The 19,422-nt window shown below is 40.7% G+C and overlaps 1 protein-coding gene across 2 annotated transcripts in view; it reads left to right on the top strand.

Moving 5' to 3' along the window:
• The window catches only part of Fat3 (FAT atypical cadherin 3), a 448,985-nt gene that overhangs the window by 288,866 nt on the left and 140,697 nt on the right, over positions 1-19,422 (top strand). The window lies entirely within an intron of this gene.

Below are 19,422 nucleotides of genomic sequence, written 5' to 3'. Positions count from 1 at the left end.
GCACACACACACACACACACACACACACACACACACACACACACACGCCTAGACACGTTTATACACAACAATATCTGCATATACATCTACATGCCTAGAGACATTTGCACATTTTACACATATACCTGCATACCCCTAAACAAATACACACATACTTATGCCGCACACACATAGCTCTCAAGTCTTATACAGGAATCTCTTTGGAGTCCTCCTTTATTGATTGGTTTACCATGAAGGAGGTATGTATGTAGGAACAATGGGCATTAAAGTGTTCTGCCTTGTGCAGTCTAAAGCTTTTCATCATGCTATATAATTAATCACCCTTGACTTCTGTTTCCTTCCCCTGAAGTATTGCAAAGCATGCATAGTACTTATACCATATAGGGACGCTGTTAGTATCAAACCTTATGTTCTGTAGCAAAGTCTTTTTCAGAACTCCAAGTCCCATGCATAAAAGAGTGTTGTTATTACAGCATAACCCTGTGATAATCTGTTCAAAATGCCACCTTTATCCAATAAAGATAAAGACTACAGGCTGACAAAAATAATTATAGTAATTATTTCCCCAAAATCCTATTAATGGGCTGAAACTCCAACTGGTCCAGGTTGGTGATGCAAGTGTTGTTTTTTGTTTCTCTAATTTCCAGAGGAAGCCCAGGAGCCCTGGAAGGGCTGTGTTATGAGGTAGCTGACCTGGGTACCTCCCAGAAGGAGGAAAAGAAGACAGCATTTCATTAGATGGAGTCCATGGCATCCTGGGGAGGGTGTGGTGCAGAGCAGGGATGATGGTGTGCTGGAGAGAAGTGATGTAAGGTTGTTTGGGGTCAGTAGGCTTTGCTTCCCATGCACATCCTTGATGCCTTTGCACTCTTCAGAGACTTAGCTAAGTATGGGGTAACAGGCTGGTGCTTTGAAGTGGCAGGGCTTGGGGTCTAGAGCCTAATTGCTCAGTATGATGTAAAATCAAAGGGAGGTAAGGCAGCATAGAAACTAATGTCACACGAATACAGTGTGCGTGAGATACTCAGTCCAGTACCTGACACTGAGTGAGGGTTGAGGAAAGTTAATGCAGTTATTAAGGTCTTAGCTTACATGGGGCCCAAAGGACAGAACCCTCAGATGTAAACTTCATCTCATTCCTATGGGAAAAAAAAAAAAAGCAGTCCTCGGCAACTGCAATGCAGTCTGGTCTCTGCCAGAGACTTGGCACTACCCAGTCTCCCTGCAGTTTGAGGGCAAGAATGATCAGCCATGTGATAGTCAAAAGGAGAAGCCACTAAAACAGTATCAATGGAATGCAAGAATGAATGGGGGATGGGCTGATAAGGAAGCCCTATTTAAGGAGGTGACTTTGATGGCTTGGATTAGAGATTCTGTCCAAGAAACAGAAAATAGAGGGGAGTGTCAATATGGAGCAGGGACAGAGGGGGAGATGATATAAAGTCAAAGTGAAAAGCAACAGATCGATGCAGCAAGGATCCCATACTTTTCCCTGCGTGGAACAGACAGCCATTAGCCTATTGACAAGTTGATTACATAGTCAAGCTAGGGCAGGGCAGCAGGGGAAGACTGTGGGAAGTTTTAGTGAGTCCAGATAGGACACTGTGGCCTAGTGGAGAGTGAGGACAGTGTAGATCAAGAAGGGAATTATCTACTCCAGACTCCATCAGCAATCCAGGGACAGGCAGGAGGTTGACTGTCTAAAAGTTTCCACAGTTGAGAATTTAAGGGCTCTGGGTCATCTGATTGCCATCCCAGTTCTGTGATACACTGTCCTCAAAAGTCTACTGAGACTCACAAGCCAGATGCATCTTTCTATTCTCTTTCTTCTTTCTCTCTCTACTCTTCCCATCTCTGCTTCTACCTCTTCCTCCCTCTCTCCCTTCTCTCTTCTTCCTCTTCTAATCATTCTCTTGCCTTCAATCTTTAATTTGTATATGTTATAGCCATGGTGTTTTTATTTTGTGTGACATCACAGGAGAGTTTGAATATAACCATTTATTTTTTAATTGATCATGGAAGGACTATTATAACTATTATTAAGTCACATTAACTATATATTAACTAATATAACTAATAATTATAACTAATGGCCCTGCAAAAAGTAATGCTTGGTAGGGAACTAGAGTTCTCCACTTTACACATACTTTTGTAGCTCCCAATCCATTTGGAGAGTCCTGAGTGTGGTAATTAGCCTCTTGAGGAATTTAATTGCCCAGGTAGCACTATGATCCTCTCATGCTCATAGTAACCTCTAGTCTGGCTCATAATTTGCCTTTCCAATAAAATGAAGTTGACTTTTCTTGAAAGACCTTTTAGAAACCAATAGGGCACATACACCCTGTAAAAGAAATGCAGAGGACATGGGCGGTTGGTTGTTGGTTGTTGTCCCCATGATTGAAGATACTTTAGTAACTTGATTAAAGATCATTACTTTTACTGTGTGTGAGATGCATGGACTTGTGACTCTATAGAGAAGTCACCTTAACCTGTGATTGTCGTAACTGTTCTGACTTACACCTGGGACACATTACTCAGAAGGCTAAGGCAGATGAACCACAGTTCTGACTAGTTTAGTCTACACAGTGAGATTGTCTCTCAAACAAAGAGTCTGTGGATATCAGAGGACACTGGCTATTCCCAGAATCCAGAGAACTTTCCAATGCAAGAAGAGCAGCAAGAAAGGCAGACAGACTTAGATGTACAGCACCTCCCTCCTTGGTGGTTTCTAAGTGCTAATTCTCGCTTACCTTGGAAATCACTTATGGGAAGATATTCTGCTGCTCTTCTTCCACCTCCACAGATGCAAAAGAGATTTGTGACTCATGTATTCAAAGTTTATACATTCTTGACAGGCTGTTGTGGCTGTGGTGTGGGAGACCAGTTCCTACACCCACAGAGAGTGTTGGAAAGGGACACATGAATTAGTGAACAAGCATCACGGCTTGGTAGTTTTTCAGAGAAGTCAGCTATGAAATAAGGACTAAAGGTACTAGTTCCTTCTTTTAGTATAATCACTAATGTAGACTGGCTTCTCACCTATCAGATGCTGAAGAACCCCAAAGGCATGAAACTCCATTTCTTGATGTATTGAGTCAAGGCCATGTGGGGAAGGCTGGTGTTCATTTCAGGAGTGCTTGAATCTGGTCGAGATTCTCAGAGCTCAGATGCAGCAGTCTTGGACCTCACTAGACCCCACATTCCTCCCTTGTAGAGAGGAGTAGCATTCCCTGCCTCTTAGCTGATATAAAGAGTAGATGACATGACAGCTGAAAGGCTCACAGGTTTGGATGTTAGGGAATGTGTGTGTGAACAATGAAGATATAATATGGTCAGTAGACTGGCTTTCTTGCCTCTGTGTTCTACACCTGGGAAAAATTGAATGTGGTATGTATGACATCACTGGTGTCACCCTAAAAGACACAGTGTTTGGGAGCACTATCACAGGAAAGAGTGTGAGCTCAGAGATAGAAGCTAAGAGCATTCTGCTTTCTTCCATTTGCATAAGGATTGTCAAATTAAATTTTCTCCAACTAGGATTTTCTTTATCTGTAAAATGGAAGTAGCAACACCTTGCTTTATATACACAAGGCACAGAGAGTGAGGCACTCACAAAGTCTCCAAATACTGCCAGTCCCTTCTCTTCCATTCTCCCTTGTCTTCAAAAAAGACACCATCAGTTGCCTTTTTCTCTGTAACTGCTTCACAGTTGACTCTTTCATATTGGTTTGATTATTCTTACACACACACACACACACACACAAGTCCTGACTTAATTGTGTGTGTCTTTATCTTGCTTGCAAAAAGAGCATGGTTCTTCCCTTTTGATTTTGAAATGATGCTCTGTTCGGGGCTGGAAGTTCTGATTAAAATCTCCCAAAGAGGACAGAGAGAATATTTTATTTGTAAATCAAAAAGCACAACCCAGTATTGAGACAGCAGATGAGAAAGTATGCTGAATATGTGTATAACTTGAAGTAACTAAGAGCATTCGGTGAGACTTTTCTGCAGCAAAATCGGTATAAATATCAGATCATAGCAGGGATATACCTGAGACCTACAGGCATGGATATTATTTAGTGTCTGTCTTTTTTACAAACTCATCCATCACCTTCTGTAGGATGCAACTCACGTGACTCTGATTTTCTTCATGTCTGGGAGTCTTTTCAATTTCCTATTAATTACGTTTATCCTTTGACAATTTTATCCAGGTATGCAATTTAATTTAACCGGGCATTCTGGTTACTCTCTCCCCACAATAAGGGAAATGTGTTACACTTTAATAAGTTTGTACACTACTTCCTCTTGGCTCAGATGTAAATCCATTTGCCAGTGAATGTGTTTCCTGGGACTTCCCTACTTCTCTATGCAACTGCTTTCGAAAGGATGATAATTTCTGGAGAAAGACAAGTACAACCCCACTTCACCCTGGTATTTCCAGCACTTAATCCTAAGAGAGTTGGAAGGTGTCTCCTGGGTGTTCTGTATTAGCTGCTTTTCCTGTCTCTGCAAAGGGAGGGAGGAAGGGTTTTGTCTCATGCCATCCCACTCTGCATGGAGGCTACTGTTTGAACCAAGGCCTGTGTCCAAAGCCCCAAGAGCAGTTCCAAAATCACATTTCCCTATGGGAATCTGTCACCCCCAGGAGGTGATAATGATCTAATTCAGAAAGGACATCTTTGATTTTTGTATAATGTAGTCTTGCAATTCCTGGCATGTCACTGTGCACTTTCAAAGATGCCAACACATCAGGATTAGGCATGGAGCTGAGCTCTGTGCTAAAATGACTTTCCTATGATGCTGTTGAGATGGTGCATACTTCCAGGTACACCATCAAATAAAACAGAAAGACACCAACATTGTTAACAACGTATAAACTACTCTTTAGCACTGTGCTTAGAAAGGTTCATGAACACAAACCTCTCCAGACGAGGCAGCCATTATCCGTAGAGGATTGTGATTAAACTAGAATGTCTTCTCCACTGGAAGAGGCATGTTACTTCTGTGTGCCTCAGTGTCAGGAAGAATCCCTCAGGCAAACTCTTACCTTCTTCAACTCCAGGATCAGCCTCTGAAAGGCTCTGAGGCAGTAACAGAGAAAGCAGGAAGTCATGCTGAATTCAAAACTCTACTCTAGCCTTATTGGCAGAGATCCAAACCAGCAGCAGACAGACTCTCATAGTTTGCTGGATGGGAGACCCTCTGGTTTGTTCTTGATAAAGGAACATGATAAGGGATTTTATTTATCCAGCATTTATAAAACATAGGATGTTTTTCTGTATCTATTAGCCATAGCCAGGGCATGCCTCTACACAGAAAATCACACACACACACACACACACACACACACACACACACACACACACACACACACACACACCGCCTGCCCAAGGCTATAACAAATCCAGGATCTACCAGGATCTACATGTCCTTCAATACCTGTGCAAAACTATCTGCCCATCTTCAGAAATGTTTCAAGGGCAAGTAAGACTCTTAAAAGGCCCTGTCAGACCACAAGGACATTAGCATATAAGGGGGACTAAGCAATTTCTGATGCATACACTTGTGCCAGGCTTTTTCTTTCTTGCTACCATCCAGCTCCCAAATCATGACATGGAGACTTCTTATTAGTCATAAATGCTCTGCCTAGCTTAGGCTCATTCTGGCTAGCTCTTTCTCTTCTCCCTCCTCTCTCATTCTTTTCTCTTCCTATTTATTCTCTGTGCCTTCCAGCCCTGCCTATCCTTTCTTTGCCCAGATACTGGGCATTTAGCTCTTTATTAGACCAATCCTAGACAGGCAAGGTGAAACAAATGTAACATCTTTTTGTAATTAAACATGCATCCTTATATCATTAAACAAATGCAGTATAAACAAATGTAACACACCTTTACACAGTTAAAGTAATAGTCTATAACATAAACAAATGTGACACATATTTACCTAGTTAAAATAATATTCTATAACATATACATCCACACACAAACACATAGAGGAATAGAGACAGTATGCATATGTGTAATATATACACACATCCACACACAGAGATATACATATATATATATATATATATATATATATGTACACCCACATACATACACACACACACACACACAGAAAGAGATGTATACACAACATGTACATACACACTCAGACACACAGAAACATATACACTCACATCAGGCAGTTCACTGTAACTCCAGCTCCAAGGGTTCAGACACCTTCTTCTGGCCTCTGTGGGCACCTGCACACATGAACACATACACACATGCGGGTATTTACATACATATAAAGCTTTTTAGTCAAATATGTTGTAATACTGTACATATTCTTTTAAAAATATTTTCCATTTATTGTGTTCATATATATCTATATATAGAGATAGATATAGAGATAGATATAGATATAGATAAATTTACATTCCGGCAAGGAGTCTCATTGAACAGTACTCTGTGGTAAACTCCATAATGACCTTAAGTAGGGAACCACCCATCAGAGGACTGCATGGATTTTGCCAGGCCTTCCTCCTAAGCCCTCTGCTTAAATGTCTATACTGTTGGTATGCAGCCCACTGGGAGGCTGTTGATGGACCTTCAGCTCATGGATCAATTCCAAGACAGACTGTTGAAAGCAACCAACATCACTTATCAGATGGCTTAATCAGACTGCACCACAACAGGAGCAGAGGATCCTCGCTGGCTTAGGCCTGCAACCTTGGCTCCTCAGCAACTTACCCATAGACACAGCTATTCCTCTCACTTTCAGGGTAGATTACATCACAGCATATTCTCATCGAAGCCACATAGTAACCATCCTTTGCCAAAGGTACCAATAAATCCTACACAGTCTTAAAATCTCCCCCATTAAGCCACGCCTTTGAACCAGCTAGTTTAGATGATGGGGGATTAAAATCCCTAATTAAGGGTAAGCATTTGCCAAGTCTGCACATGTGGTAGCACTCACATCTAACACAGTTGCCTGCCCCTCTCTACAGGTGACATTCTGTGATGTCAATGGAGATGAATCAATGCTGTGGCTACGGGCTGGTGTGTCTTTAAGAGGGTGTGTATGCAGTCCTGGTTTGGAAAGAAAAATACTGGTGGCTAGCTCTGGCTCAGTTGTTGGGAGCACTTGCTGCTCAAATTCAGTTCCCAGCACCTACATTGCAGCTTGCAACTGCTTGTCACTGCAACTCCAGGGGTTATCACATTCTTTTATGGCCTGCAAGTGCACCAGGCATACATATAATACACATACATAATGCGACCAAACACAAAATAAAAGTAAATATATATTTAAAAAAAAAAAGCAAAGCAAAATCCTGTCAGGCAATGCCCATAGAAGCAACAGAGAGGCAGCAGCTGACATAGCTCTATCAGTTTCCACTGAGGCTGGGCTATGCAGGGACTCTGAAAACCCTGAGTAGTGTGCATGCTAGTAAGTCATGGCTGCCCTGGGTTAAACTCACATTCACACAACCTTGATGTGTGCTTTTCAGGAAGTGATGGAAGGGAAAATAATATGCTTCTAGGAAATGCCCTGTTTTGAAGGTAAAATATAAGTAAATATATAATTTATGGATATGAGTCTGTCAAGACCAAAGATTACAGGATCCTTAAAGACTATTTTCTTCCTTCCTGGCACTGAGTTTAAACCCACTAGACTCTTAAATATTGACTGAACTGAATTGAAAGACATTTTTTTTTGCTCCACTGCTTCATGTATTTAAACTGAGGAAGGAGAACTGACTGGCAGCTTAGATAAGAACAAGAAGTTCTTATCTAAGAGGAGGTCTAGATACCTGGAACTGTGTGGACATTTGCAGAGATGTGAACAGAACACTGTAGATAAATCCACTTCAGAAATAGTAGGAGGAGTCACATCTATGTGGAGGCCCACTGGAAAGGAAAGTGAACTTGAACCCCTTAGCTCTCATTATTCATCAGCTCTGGCTATGAGATGACACAGAAACCAGCACTCTGGCCAATTTCCATTACATGCTAAGTGCCTAGCTCTTCGTACAGGTATGTGCACAAAAGGCCTGGTACAGTGCATTAAGGATACAAGACAGTGAGGTGGTAAGAATAGAGCTGAATTCACACCACAGGGATGTCAGTGAGTCTCTCAGAGGAGAACTGTCCTTGAGAGCCACACCACAGGTCAGGTTTATAAGTTCAAAACTGCAAGACGTATCAGTGTAAGGAAAAGCATTGTCCCACCGCCTTCTTATTCTCTTTTTAATTGCCACACACATTTCAGTCATATCCAGATGTTCTATTACTGTGGCTACCAACTTGGGAAATTACATTGTAGTCATTTTCAAAGCTGTCAGAACACTAAATTCAACAATGACAGTTTATAATTCATTTTCTCTAAAGTGCTTGACTTTTTTTCTTAACACTAATGGGTTAGCATTTATATTCAGAGAGTCAGGCTTCTTAAACTGAGAAGTTATCCCCATAGATGTAAAGTTTCTCTTATGGTTCCTTAAATGTGCAGTGATTCTTCCATTCATGCCTCAAACCCATCTTAGTTCACCTTCTCTCTCTGTACTTGGCTACTTTAAAAAATGGGAATTGTGGAGCTGGGGAAATGAGTCAGTGGTTGAGAGCACTGGCTGTCTTTCTAAAGGACCCTGCTGGGTTCAATTCCCAGAACCCACATGGCAGCTCACAACTCTCTAGAACTCCAGTTCCAGGGTACTCAACACCCTCATGCAGGCAAAACACCAATGCACATAATTTTTTGTAAAAATGGAAATTGCTTGGTACTTTGCCATTAAATAGTTGGATTTCTATGATGATGTTCTTTAAATGCCTTTGGGGTGTGTGTGTGTGTGTGTGTGTGTGTGTGTGTGTGTGTGTGTGTGTGTGTGTGTGTAAATTGAAGGCTGGTTTAAAAGCTTAACATTATTAATTTTGAAAATGCATGTTTTCCTGCCTAAACTAAAAATATATAATAGTGTATTTTCTGTTTTACAACTGATATGTTTAATATTTCCCAGAAAGTTTCAGTGGTAATTTTCAATTGCAAAAGGATGAGTTCTTCAGTTCAATGCCCTCAGCATTCTTATGGTAATTTAGAAATTGGGAGACTTGGCCACATTCATAGATGGTAAACGGCAGAGAATCAGCCACTTTCAAATCAAACAAAGGCGTAGAGAACCTTGAGGGTACTTTTGAAAGGAGACTGTTTCTAACAAGTCGAATTATAGTGTCTATTTCTAAAGTCAATGAAAGGGTGAGTTCATGGGAGATGGTCGCTGTTGCTCTTTTGTGAGGGCTGCTTGCATAATCTGTCTGCACTGTGCCTAGCACCCCATTGAACTCAATAAATATGTAGTGCTGGTAATGCTAGTGCTCAGAATTCATTTAGCACTTTCACATCTTTTGAGTGTCGTGATGTTCTGCCTACTAGGTGCAGGGAATTTTAATTTAATGCCCTCTTCGAGCTTTGGAAGTGTAATGACCCATGTAAGGTAATCCTCTACTCCAGCGGGACATTTTTGGAGCAAAGCCACAGAATTGTCCAAGAATTCATTAAAAAATCAGAGAAACTTTTCTTCCCATACTAAAATGCAGAGACTTAGCTGACTGGCTTTTCCAGTCTCTGTCCTCCTCAAAGCCATCTACATCATTATTTCCCAACACACACATACAAAACCAAGAAACACAGAGAGCATTTGAGCACATCTACGATACTTAAACCACTCTAATCATCTTCAATTACACTGTGATCCCTGGCAGAAGTTGGAACAGGAAAAACATAAATAAAAAGGCAGGCATACAGCCACCGACCCAGCCCACCCTCGGTCTTCTAGCCTCGTCTAGCTATGACTAGTTAAGAATATATCCGAATTTCTCTCATGAAGTCAAGGTTCCTTTTGGCTAAATAGAAACTGGCAAAGACAATTGTGGTTTTGTCTGTCTCACTTTCATGGTGCAGAGCAGAGGATGGAACCCAGAGTTTCCCTCATGTCACACTCATAGTCTCACAGAGAAAAAAAATATATATATATATATATATATATATATATATATATATATATATATATCATGTCTTTAGTGCTGACACAATTCCAGGCATCTAATGAACACCGTGGAACTGTTTATTTGAAGAACAAATGATCCATAAAGGGAAGTACCAACTGACTATAAAACCTCCTGTCTTGGTTATTTTGTTTCTAAAATGAAAAAAAACAAAACAAAACAAAACAAAGTACCTATTTTTGGAACCTTATAAAATCTTCAACTTTTCCTTTCATCTGACTTAGGAATCATAGGGTAACTAGACTACCTTAACAATATGGAGCTCATCAAGAAATGAAATAAAATTGTGGGGCATATTTAAATTGCTAGCAAATCAAGGTGAATTAACTTGAGTACAGAGTCAGATTTAGGTTTTCCATCGTTGTGACAAAATTCTTGACAGAACAACTCCCAATAGGAAGGATCTGTTGACTGGCTGTGGTGTCAGAAGTTTCATTCCATTGTGGCAGGGAAGGTTGAACAGAGCGACTCAGTTCAGAAAGCACAGGGAAAGCAGGCCTTTGCTGACAGGGTCTCTAATCCATCTTGGACCAGTCTATGGGAGGATCTTCAGGGTCAGTCTTACCCTTTGGTATACTTACTAATCTCCTAACTACTTGTAAATGTAATGAAATTGACAATAAAGATTTACTATCACATAGCCCATGATAAATAATAACAGGGGGCGGACATAAATGCACACATGTATAAATTTTCTACTTTATAATGCATAGTAATCACCAAAAAGCTTGCCCTAAAAGAGTCGGGGCTATCAGAATAGCACTAATTAATTTAGGGAGAATGTGGAACAGAACCATGTGTGATAGTGTGAGAATCAACTTCTATGTGTGATGCTGTCCAAAACTTCACCTAGAGGACGGGGGAGAGCTCCAGGCCTTGAATAAGAAGGGGAACAGTATCAAAAACAATAACATACATGATTCTAGCACTGAAATAAGTAGTCATGGAAGTGACAGTCTTGGGAGATGGCAACACAGGGGTCCTGACTGGCAAGCAGAGTAGGGAAAGGAAAAGTAGGTAGGATGAGGATTCTGGACTGTGGAGACTGAGCACAGTGACAACAAACACGCTGAAATGCATGAATAAAGAAAATCACCAGGGGAGAGGTGCCTTTGTACTCAGAGCCTGACTCCAACTAGAGAGGAGAAGTCAGCCATGAAGGTCTGACCACCACAGTGTGGGTAAGCACCAAAAAGACAAAAATGGCGCAGGAAAGAGATGGCCAGAACTCTGGAACTGTGTAAAGAAGAGGGGGTCATGCTCTGCCCCAGGGGTCAGAGCTGGAGCCAGCAGCTCCCCATACAGACATCATGAGTTCAGTTCATCTCTGTGGATTCCTCTTGATATGAAACCCGGGAGTTCTCCACCAGCTCCCCACGGATTGCTTAGCTCCTCCTACCCATGTATATGATGTCAGTGGAAAAGAAGCTCCGGTAACATTTCCTAGAAAAGCAAAAGGTCATTTTTTTCATTCATTTTTCCTGTAAATTTACATGTATTTCAATGTTGCTCATTTTCATGAAGTTCATGACTCACAAGTTGCCAACAGTTGCCTTGTTTCCAATCATTGGAGCTTAACTTAAGACCTGGGCATTTCAGTTTCCATCTTAGCTGTGTTTCCTAAGGATTTGATCCAAGGTGAATGTGTCCCAGGCCCATGCTGGTATAGGCTGGGGTGGTAAGGGCATGACTCTTGCTTTTGTCTTAGTGAGCCTTTGTTCCTGCTGGGACAGCAGCAGGCTCCAGAGTATTTGCTCAGAGGAACCCTTGCTACAGCAGTCTTTGCAATGTGCAGACTCATGATTGTAGTTCCTGCCACCCATCATTGCAAAAAAAGATTCTGCCAGATACCACTGAATATTCTTCTCCCATGACAATTTCAGTGTCCTTGGCTACAAATGGAAATGATTACAACCAACTCACTGGATATTTGCAATGCTATATAGAAACATAGACAGATCAGGAGTGTGCCTGCCATAGGGGGGCATACTGCTAGTTGTCTTCTTGGAGTAGAAGGAAAAGTTACATGTGATAAAACCCTACCTTGCCTCCAAAAAGCTAGTACAATCTAATTAAGTTTGTAATCCACTAAGAATGTTTTTTAGTGGATGCAAAGGACAAAGGCATTTTGATGATTATGAAAAAATGCAAGGGCCATCATCAAGGATGCCCCTTTGCCTTCTGGCAGGGCTCTTCCTCAGCTCACCTGCTAGCAGCACTACTGTGCTGTGTGTGGGTGAGTGCTGAAGGTGAGTGGTCTTATCTTATCTTGAAGACCTGTCAGGAGCATCACCAGGTCTCATGTTCCTACAGAGGAGGTTGTTAAGTGAGTCATTAGAGTGTTAGAATTACTTGGAATGGCTTTGTCACCCAAGTGACAAGAGCTTTCACTTTGATACTGCTAAATCTGAAGAGGCTGACAAGAACTCTATATGAGGGGAGATGAACACACGAAGGGGGAATTCTGTGTGAGATGACAATGAACACAGGAAGGGGGACTTTGTATGAGGGAACAATGAGCACAATGAACATGGGAAGAGGGTGTGTTTTAAAGTATTTGTGACAAACCTCTTTTCTCCCTGAGTCCTGCCATGTGCTTTGTATTGTTCTTAATTTAAATTTGATTTTGGATAATTTCTACAGCTATTCAGTGATAGCCTAGAGTATGTAGTTTTTGTCCTCAGTATGATGAGGATCAGGATAAAAAGACACACATGGCTTGTTAGACCTCCCACCTTCTAAAGTCTAGAGAAGCCTTTATCAGGGCAAAATGGTCAGCCATGGTCTCCATAAAAAAGTTTTAATTCAGAATGACACCGGTAATGTGGACATTGCTAAGCTTTCTCTGAAGTGACAGTGGAATTTAAAAATGGCCAGTTCCTCATACTTACCCCCAAGGAAGCCTGTTCCACTATTTCTGTCCATCTCATTCTGAGGTAATGACATGTTTCCATAGTATGGTCCCTCCAAGAGGAGAGAACTCCTTCCAAACTTTCTTCCTGATGCTCAGTAGGCCACCAAGAGCATATGACAGGGTGTCCTACTTTCTGGGGAGAACATGTTGGACCCCCATGTTGGTATGTGAATGGCTTTGGACGGATGAAAAAGATACTTCTTTGGTGTTACATAGTGGTAGGTTGGAGCTAGGTGGAGCTTGGGAGGACCCAGACTTAACTTTCTACCTTCATGTTCTCAATGTACTCCCACACAGAGAACACAGGAGAGTGTGTAAGGAATCTAAAAGAGTGCTCCCACACAGAGCACACAGATGAAGGTGTGAGGGGTCTGAAATAGTGCTCCCACACAGAGCACACAGGAGAATGTGTGAGGAATCTAAAAGAGTGCTCCCTCACAGAGGATACTGGAGAATGTGTGAGGAATCTAAAAGAGTGCTCCCTCACAGAGCACACTGGGAGAAGGTGTGAGTAGTCTGAAAGAGTGCTCCCACACAGAGCACAGAGGAGAATTGTAAGGAATCTAAAAGAGTGCTCCCACACAGAGCACACAGGAGAATTGTAAGGAATCTAAAAGAATGCTCCCTCACAGAACACACTGAAGAAGGTGTGAGGGGTCTGAAAGAGTGCTCCCACACAGAGCACACAGAAGAATGTATGAGGAATCTAAAAGAGTGCTCCCACACAGAGCACACAGGAGAATGTGTAAGGAATCTAAAAGAATGCTTCCTCACAGTGCACACTGGAGAAGGTGTGAGGGGTCTGAAAGATGAAACTGTCAACCAGGAAGTCCTATCAGATGACTTCAAGCACATAGAAGATGAAATTACTTTTCTGCTTTCTTTATTTGGTGTTTATTTCTCTACCTGCTCCAGATCATAAGCATTTTAAGAAGAAGTCTACATTGTTCTCCATGATTCTACAGCTTCTAGATCAACACTTGGCAAATAGTAAATTTTCAGGGGCTATTTGTCAATGAGTGTACCTCTGCAGGTGTTCTGCTAGATAAAATCCCAAGTCAGTCATTCACAAAGACAGCTGCATTGCTGGCAACTGAAACAACACCCCATACCTCCTATCAGGTTCATCCCAGAGGGGTGCCTGAGAAATGTGAGCCTGTGTTCTTTTCCATGCTTTGAGCAATGTCGTCATGTCATCATCATGTCATGTCTGGTCACATAGATGCATGTAATCTACATGCATAGCATGGGGGCATTCCAGCTTTCAATGGCAAAAATTTTCAAGTATTGTGTTCTTGAATCTTGCTGAATTCTTGTACTACAGTTGTTAGTCTCTTTAGCTATTTCAGAATATTTTGTGAAAGTGCTGCTCAGAACGGGGTTTGCTTTCTGACTCATGCATCCTAAGCGCAGAACTGTGCCTCAGGCATCTCAGAATTTAGAGTTAGGTGGGAGAAGGGCATTAATTCTTCCATGTTAGATGAGAATGGTAGCCAATTATTACATAATGAACTGTTAGCTGATAAGTCATGCTAGCTTTCTGTCCCCTACATTTTCTCTTATTGTCCTCACAATAAACCTAGTTCTTGTCCTTCATATTTATGTTAATTATGTGCATGTGTATATATTCTCTATATATGGTTTTCATGTACTTATTTAGGTTTTTTTCTGTTATTCTTTTCAATTTTTCTTTGGCAGTAGGCATCATATTAGTAATTCATAATGGACCTTATTCCGAATCAGAGTTTACTGTCCAGGGATTTTTGTCTAAGGGAAGCTGGAACATGGACAAAGCAGGAGCAAAGCTGTCTATCTCTGTCAGGGCATTGCATGCTACTCTTGGTGGCTCCTGTAGCCATTTAAGGGTTAATGCATATTTGTTGCATTGCTCTGATTGCTCTCTGCTCTCTCCTGTGGTTTTGTTCCCTCACATCTGTGTTTGTTTGTTTTTTGAGACAGGGTTTCTCTGTGTAGTATTGGCTGTCCTGGGACTTGTTCTGTTGACCAGGCTGATCTCAAACATAGAGATCCCTCTGCCTGTGCTTCCAGAATGTTGTATTAAATGTGCATACCACAATGCCAGACTATCTCCCCTGGATTTTATCCCACTCTGCAGGGGCTTGGTTAAGGATATCTGTGTCCACAACTTGTAGACTACAGACATCCAGAATTTGAAACACATCCACTCTCCAGAGATGGCCTAAGGGACACTCACTGAGGGACATTTTTACCTTTAGCTCCTCACTGTTTATTTAATACAATGCCTAACCCTCAGGCTCTGAAAACTATGGTGGAATAATTACCAATTGATCTTCCAGAGAACTTTAATATCTTTGCAACTCTAGGATTGATTATCTTCTTAGACCTAGAGTTTGATACTCCAGAATTAAAACAAGAAGTCACTGTTAATATGATTGCTTAACCTATAATTTAAAATGCTTAAAAATATAATTCAGTTACATTTTCTTCAGGGACTAGAAAGCCACAATAAATTGAGCTACATGGTTACTTTCTATAATGAATCCACTTTTTTTTCTCTTTTTTAATCACACAGTTGGAGTTATGTTTTTGTCAAAAACCATGGCTTAAGGTAGTGAGCTGCCATGGATTTGATCAAAGAGATAATTTAGCAGTGTTGTGTTGCACATTGCACAAAAGGGTAGTAAAAATATTTTTAGAAAAACAGGGCACACCCCTAACTCTCAGTTTATTCCCTTTCCTTCATCCTTACTTTCAGATTCAGGAAATTAATTTTAGTCTATCTCTCAATAGTAGTTTGAATCACAATAATAGCCATCTAAATTTGCTTAGTGTTTTACATTTTAAATTATCATTAAAGTTTATCAATGCTTCAAATTCAAACTCTGCTAAATTAGTTCCTTTACTTTAAATGTTTATCATCCTCTAAGGCTATCTCTACATCCATCTAGGACTCCAGCTTAGACTTCAGGAGTAAAACACACACAAGTGTCACAAAGGGAAAGTCAGCCTTATACATGACCGTGACATGAAACAGCAAGTCCAAGCTCACTATCTGTTGGCCACAGAAAACCAGGAAATAAACAGCTATGTCCTTTTCAGGTTTATTGGGTGTTCTAAAATTAGATTACTGTAATGATTGCAGCAGCCTTTAATTTTAAAGGAATATTTTAACTGCATACTTTGCCTGGGTAAGTGGGTATTATGGTATGTGTGTTAGTAAAAGCTGTGAAGGATAGAAAAATGGTGTGATTTACATATGGAGGCAACATGACTCTAAAACTCCCACAGTTGAAACAGGCCTCAACTGTGGCTTTCAGAACAAATGTCATCCCATTGAGGACCCCATGTTATTGGCTTCCACTGAATCTTTCGAGACTCAGAAACTTCAACCTGGCCATGCTGTCCAGTGAAGGATGCTTCAGCCTCACCAGTCTGCTCAGTGGGTGACGCCAGCTTCCATTTGGATGGGTCTGTTCTTGAAATGTGTAAAGTATGAGACACAGTTGTAGCCAGAACTCATCACCAGGTAACAACACTTGATGACTTAATTATCAGTCATTCATCTTCTTCGGCTTTCTGTATGTAGGTTACTGGTGTCTTTCCAGATTTAGTTGAGTTCTGTGGGACTCATACAGACCTGGGTGGTCCTGGGATTGAGGATGGCTGTCTCATGTCTTGCAATAGACAGAGCCTTATTTCTGCTCTGTGTGGCCTCTCATTGTTTGGTTAGACATTGTAATGGCAGAGGTTCACAAGTACAGCAAGGGCAGAAACTAGAAAGCCTCTTGCAGCTTAGGATCATGACATGGCTGTGTCCCTTTCAGTGACTAAAGCAAGTCTCCAAGCCCAGACAAATTCACAGAGTCTGACAATAGAGCCCATTGATTGTCAGGAAGATATAGAGAATGAGGAGCTGGGTGCTACAGGCCACCACAACAGTGCAGCTAAATCAGTCAAGATTATCCTAGCTTGTGAAAAGGATGATTTGTCACAGAGTACTGTTAAATATGCACAGTGTTACATATTTATTAAGCTTTTAGTTAGTTACCCCAGACTGGAAGTGGTAGGAAGTTTTGCCAGCATTGTTTAAATTTCATATGATAGAATACCAGGTCAAAACCACCTTACAATCCACAACACTGAGCTCTGAGATCAAATGTTAGTACTTTCAGACACCAAGCACTGAATCCTTCTGTCTGACCAGGCATAAGTAGGGTCGCTTTGTATTCTTAAAGAACATGCCATTTGCTTGGAGTCCAACACCATGCAGAGGTATGAAAGCCAGGATTTCCATTCATGTGGTCAAAATCCACGCTAGACCACTGAGAATCAACTGCTGATAGCAAATGTTAGGATTCTGGACATCTGCAGCTGGAATTTCTTTTGCTGTAGTAGGAAAAGCTTGGGAGATGAGCAGAGCCTTCCAGTGAAAGCAAGGCAAGAATGGGGGAAAACACCCTAAAATCTGCTATCCATTGTTAGAGAAGGAGCTAATAAAATTGGCAGCTTTGGTTAAGGTATACATCATAAGGAAAATCAGTAACAGGTAATTCAGAGAAACCACATATGATTTCCTAACCTTATTACAATCATCACCCACTGCCAACGGCCCCTAAGAAAAGACCTCCCTTTAAAGTGAAATGCCCAAGGCTAACCCCACTGACCCTTCCACTATGCTGTGTCAGCACCAAAGACATTGTTTTATGTATTTATTTCTCATACTTTAACCATGTAGACTTTATAGCTTATAAATCATATCTCAATAAAAGGTTGAATTTTAGTGGATGAAATAGCAGCTTAATTTATATGTACTGATAAGTGCAGCCATGTCTGTCATAAATCCTCCATTGAAACAAAAAGCAGTTAACATTAAAGGACAAGCCACACTTGCCTATGGAATTTTCCAAAAGCTGTAACTTGCTCTTTTAAAATCTTCTTTGGATTCAATTTGGTTCTCATAGAGAAAATTCTGCCTGTACTACATAAGCAAAGTGCAGTGTTCAGTTTGCCCCCAAGGATCCACTTTCTGTCAACCCAGACTTGAGGATGAAGATAGCAAAGTAAGTGTCCAACCCCATGCAATCTGATGGAATTTTAAAAAATAGAATAGAGAAGAAAAAAAGAGAAGGGGAGAGGAGGGAAGGAGCCTAGAGGGGAACAAACCATGGCAAAAAGCCTTGCTGGACACCAAGCCACAATTACACAATTACACAATTACATTTTGTAACCTGTAATATTTTTAATTTTTAAATTAGAAAGTTACTAATATACATGCTTTCTATAGTTATAAATTATAAATTACTCTATCAAATTTACTAATGTATCAAATGCTGTGTTTGGTGAAGTTGACTTGGGTGGAGTAGCTATAATAAGCTATGGGACATTTGGGCCGGGGCTTCATTTCTGTGTTCATAGAGCCTTTAAGGGTGTTCATGTTCTTAAAATGAAAGCACTTGTGTCTTCATCTTTTCATCAGTGTCTAGAATTCAGGCAAATATATTTAATGGTCAATACCTAAAAATTTCAGATACTCTATATATTCTTCACAAATATGCAATTTGGTGTAGAAAAATGTGAAGCAATTATACCAATAAATAATACTAAAATTTTCATTAAATACTTATTAAATTATGTGTGTATATACATACACATATACATCATGAGCAAAGATGCCTAAATTCTAAGTATTTCAAATGGTGCTTGTGGAATGAACAGATATTTGATGCCTGAAGCAAACTCTCCACATATGACAGGATAAAAGTTAACAAGGAGCTTGCCTGCAGCAACAAATTAAGGTTGAAAAGTCATTTTCATTGAAAGCATCAAAGTAATGATGATAAAATCATACAAAGACAGCTCAAGAAACTCGAAATGTTCAAAAACATCTCATCACAAATGATGAGCTAATTTGTTACTATGGGATCTATGCAAGTGGGATCTGTGGCGAATTCGATGTGGCAGCTGAGTAGATGGATGTGTTTAGTCTCCACCTGCAAAGTGGGACTAATCCAGGACAGCAGGAGAAGCAAGAATAGGATTCCCCCAAGAAAGTGGGGCACTAATAACTGCATCTCACTGATAAATCCACTCCCTAGAGATCTAAGACACTCTCTGGTTCTTTCAATAAAGGGAATGCCCAGGAAATACTGTCCTTAAGACCAAGTAAAACAACAATCACTCCCAACTTCCTGGAGGCCTTTAAAAGCTGCTCGACCTGCCAAATCTGAGTTCCTATTAGCTATGCAAACAGTTACAAGAAAGAAATGTTTTGGTAAATTTAGCACATTGATTTTTGGCAAATTGGCCTCTGGCAAACTGATCATTTTGTATATTGCTTATTTCAACATATTGATTTTTTTAAAGCATACTGGCTTTTTTTTCCTGATATCTGGCACCCTCAGAGAACAAACTGGATAAGCAAAGATTCATTTAAAACTGTACATCAATCGCTACCAGACACTGGCTGGGCAACTGGGT

The sequence above is a fragment of the Cricetulus griseus genome, chromosome 4 (assembly GCF_003668045.3).
Source record: "Cricetulus griseus strain 17A/GY chromosome 4, alternate assembly CriGri-PICRH-1.0, whole genome shotgun sequence".
In the NCBI taxonomy this organism is placed as follows: Eukaryota; Metazoa; Chordata; class Mammalia; order Rodentia; family Cricetidae; genus Cricetulus; species Cricetulus griseus.
This window is presented reverse-complemented; position numbering and strand designations above follow the sequence as displayed.